The sequence below is a fragment of the Miniopterus natalensis genome, chromosome 3, assembly GCF_054644295.1.
Source record: "Miniopterus natalensis isolate mMinNat1 chromosome 3, mMinNat1.hap1, whole genome shotgun sequence".
Taxonomy (NCBI): domain Eukaryota; kingdom Metazoa; phylum Chordata; class Mammalia; order Chiroptera; family Miniopteridae; genus Miniopterus; species Miniopterus natalensis.
Genome location: NC_142083.1, coordinates 93,045,389 through 93,049,711, shown reverse-complemented (window position 1 = coordinate 93,049,711; position 4,323 = coordinate 93,045,389). Strand labels below are relative to the sequence as shown.

General features: G+C 43.9%; 2 pseudogenes; both read right to left on the bottom strand.

The window, feature by feature from the left end:
• Positions 1 to 222: 222 nt before the first annotated feature.
• Positions 223 to 1,262, bottom strand: LOC107535814 (actin, cytoplasmic 1 pseudogene; annotated as a pseudogene).
• A 2,403-nt stretch (positions 1,263 to 3,665) lies between these two features.
• LOC107535815 (ATP synthase peripheral stalk subunit F6, mitochondrial pseudogene) lies at positions 3,666 to 4,029 on the bottom strand (annotated as a pseudogene).
• Positions 4,030 to 4,323: the final 294 nt, after the last annotated feature.

Here is a 4,323-nt window from a genome sequence, read left to right as displayed (position 1 = left end):
TGACCACATGTACAAGATTTAAATCAAAGATATGTACAGGGTATTAAACATGTACCAAGGGAACAGTTAACTTGAATACAAGGACAGATGCGTGCTTCAAGGACAATTTCAAAGGTTTATTCCAGTTTTACAAGGCCAGCATGAGGTGTATACATCTGTTAGGGCAAACTCAAGACTTGATCAACTCATGTAGCAAATGCCACTCATCTGCCCACAGTATGTTTAGAAGCATTTGCAATGGACAATGGAGGGGTCCAACTTGTCGCACTCGTGCTTGCTGAACCACATATGCTGGAAGATAGACAGTAAAGCCAGAATGGAGCCATTGATCCACACCGAGTATCTGTGCTTCAGTGGGGCGATGATCTTGATCTTGATCACAGCCAGGACTGTGATCTCTTCTGCATCCTGCTGGCAATGGTGGGGTACACAGTGGTCCTACCAGACAGCATCGTGTTGGCATACAGGAAGGCATGCATCCTTCCGGATGTCAACATCACACTTCATGATGGAATTGAAGTGTGGTCTCGTGGATGCCACAGGACTCCATACCCAGGAAGGAGAGCTGGAAGAGCACCTCCGGACACCAGAACCACTTGTTGCTGATGGTGATCGCCTGCCCCTCAGGCTGGTAGCTCTTCTCCAGGTGAAGGATGACACTGCAGTGGCCATCTCCGGCTCGAAGTCCACGGCAACGTAGCGGAGCTTTTCCTTGATGTCACACGTGATTTTCCGCTCACCATGGTCTTGAAGGTGTAGGACGCTCCGTGAGGATCTTCAATGGGGTAGTTGGCCAGGTCCTGGCCAGCTAGGTCCAGACACAGGATGAAATGGGGAGGGGCATAGACCTCGTTGTTGGGCATAGTGTGGGTGACCCCATCCCCAGAGTCCATAATAGCAGTGGTGTGGCAGAGGCATGGAGGGATAGCACAGCCTGGGTGGCCATGTACGTGGCCGACTGTTGAAGGTCTCAAACATAATCTGAGTCATCTACTCACAGTTGGCCTTAGGGGTTAGGAGGGCCTCGGTCAGCAGCACAGGGTGCTCCTCGGGGGTCACACGCAGCTCATTATAGAAGGTGTAGTGCCAGATCTTGTCCATCTCCATGTCATGCCAGTCGGTGAGGATGCACTGTTTGCTCTGGGCCTTGTTGCCCTTATAGCTGTCCTTCTGCCTCATTCCCACCATGACACCCTGGTGTTGGGGGCATCTGACAATGGAAGGGAGCACGCCTGGGAGTTTTCATTTCCAGCAAAGCCAGCTTTGCACTTGCTAGAGTCATTGTTGATGACATCTCTTCTTCCATGGCAATTGGAGGGGGAGGCAGCAGTTTCGGGGCATGGAAGAGCACAGAGCAGAGCTGTAAGAGGATGAGGTTTGTGGGCCGGCTGCAGTGAGTGAGACCAAGTGTGTTTGTCTTTCATCTGAAATATGCTTAGGTTCATTTGTTTCTGTTTGTATTAAATTTTAGGATTTTTTTCCTCCCATCTTAGAGATTATACTTACTTTTTCAAATATGTGAAAGAATTGCATGGTTCCAAAAGGCAGATCTGTACATAAAGGTATATTTAGCCCGGCTAGGTGTGGCTCAGCGGTTGAGCATCAACCTAGGATCCACGTGATCGGAGTTCGATTCCCGGTCAGAACACAGGCCTGGGTTGCGGGCTCCATCCCCAGTTGGGGGCGTGCCGATCAATGACTCTCTCATCACTGATGTTTCTCTCTCTCTCCCTCTTCCTTCCTCTCTCTGAAATCAATAATGATTTTTTTTTTTTTTTAAAGTATATTCAGAGAAGTGTCTTCTCCTCAATCCCCTCTATCCTCTCCATGCAATTCCTGCCCACTACCTTCTGGTAGCCAATCTCAGTTCTGTCTGCTTTTTCCTTCCTAGGTTTCTTTATGCTCAAGTGAGGAAGCAAATGTATATTTTCTTAATTCTCCTTGTTTCTTACACAAAAGTAGCAAGCTATAGATATTCTTTCCCACTCCACCTTTTTAACAGCATTATATCCTGGAAATCACACCATCTCAGTTCACAGAGATGTGTGGAGGAACTTTCATTCAACCGCCTTTTTATGTAAGAGCATCTAAATTGTTTCCATGCTGCAATGAGGAACCAAGCACATACGTATTTTCATATTGTTGGGACTATATCTCCAAGGTAAAGTCCTAGAAGTGGGATTTCTGGGGTAAAAGGTAAAGACATATGTAGTTTTGTTACTAATGACAGATTCATCTCAGTAAGCGTCACACCAATTTCCATTCCCACTAGCAAAATATGAGAGGGCCTGCTTTCCCACAGCCTTGCCAACAGAATGAGATGCTATACTTTTCAATTTTGCTAACCTGATAGGTGAGATATGGTATTTAAGTGTATTTTTTTGGTGGTAAAATTTCCATAACATAAAATTTACCAATTTAACTATTTTTAAGTGTACAATTCAGTGGCATTAACTACACTCACAATGTTGTGCAACAATCAACACTACCCATTTCCAGAACTTTTTCATCCCCCAAACTGAAACTATACCCATTAAATAATAACTTCCTGTTCCACCCTCTCCGCAGCCCCTGGCAACCTCTATTCTCTTTTTTTCCTGTATCTGAGAATTTGACTACTCTGGGTATAAGAGTGGAAATCCTATAAGAGTTGTCCTTTTGTGTCTGGTTTACTGCACTTAGCATAATGTTTTCAAGGTTGATCCATGTTGTAGCATGTATTAGAATTTTGTTCTTTTTATGAGTGACTAGTATTTCATTGACTACATAGACTACATTTTGCTTATCCATTCATGCATTAACAAGCATTTAAGTTATGTTCACTTTTTGCCTGTTGTAAATAACGCTGCTATATACAAACATTGTTGTATAAGTTTTTGTGTGGATACATTTTCATTTTTCTTGGGTATATACCTAGGAGGAGAATTGCTGGCTCACATGGTAATTTCATGTTGACCTTTTTGAGAAACTGCCAGACTGTTTGCCACAAGAGTTTCACTATTTTATATTCCTATCAGCAATGCACAGGGTTCCAATTCTTCACATCCCCAGCACCACTTGTTATTATGTCTTTGTTATTCTAGCCATCCTAGTGGGTATGAAGTGGTATCTCACTGTGGTTTTGATTTGCATTTCTCTAATGATTAGTGATGTTTAGCCTCTTTTCATGTGTTTATTGTTAATTTGTATATCTTTTTTGGAGAAATGTCTATTCAAGTCCTTTGCCCATTTTTTAAAAATATTTTTTTTTATTGATTTCAGAGAGAGAAGCAGCGAGAGGGAGATAGAAACATCAATGATGAGAGAGTCATTGGTCGGATGCCTCCTGCTCGCCCCCTGCTGGCGATGGAGCCCGAACCTCAGGCATGCACCCTGACTGGGAATTGAACTGTGATCTCCTAGCTCACCGGTCGATGCTCAACCACTGAGCCATGCCAGCTGGGCAGTCCTTTGCTTATTTTTTAATTAGGTTGTTTTGTTGTTGTTGAGTTGTAAGAGTTCTTTATATATTCTGGCTATTGATTCCTTATCAGATTTGTGACCGTTTTCTCCCATTCTGTAAGTTGCTTTTCACTTTTTTTTTTTTACAGTTGTTGAAATGTATGTTTATTCTGATACTTCTGATCAGTTGTACAACTTATTTAGGGCATATTACCAGATAAATTTTACATTTCTTGAGGACTAGGGTTTTCCATGACTTCAAATTTGGGATCTTCAAATCTGAAGTCAGAGAATGCATTCATGTCTGCCTTACCATACATTTGCTCAAGCTTAAAGAGCTCCCTCTCCAAGTCTTGCTGATACTCTGGGCGAGTGTCAACAGGTCATCCATGTGACTGTCGCTTAGTTCTGTATTCTCTAATCTTGTCCATGTAAAGTTTCTGTACAGGATCAAGTTCCTTATTAAATGTCACTGCTCCACACCCATGTCCCTCCTCAAATGGACTGAGATTGCAGACTGAATGACAGAGGGAAACCTGAAGAGCCTCTGAAGAATCATGGTGATTCTGTTACTTGCACTCAGTCCCAAGCTGCCACCACCACCACCACCACTTTACTTCCGGCCTTGTCTCCGTCTCACTTTTTTTTTTTAATCCTCACCTAGGGATACTTTTTCCATTGCTTTTCAGAGAGAGTGGAAGGGAGAGAGACAGAGAGAAAAATCCATGTGAGAGAAACAAATCGAATGGCTGCCTCTTGCACGCACCCCAGTCAGGCCAGGGATGGAGCCTGCAACATGCCCTTGGCCAGACTCAAACCCAGGACCCTTCGGTGCACAGGCCAGCTCTCTAGCTGAGCCAAACAGGCTAGGGCTCTGCCGCA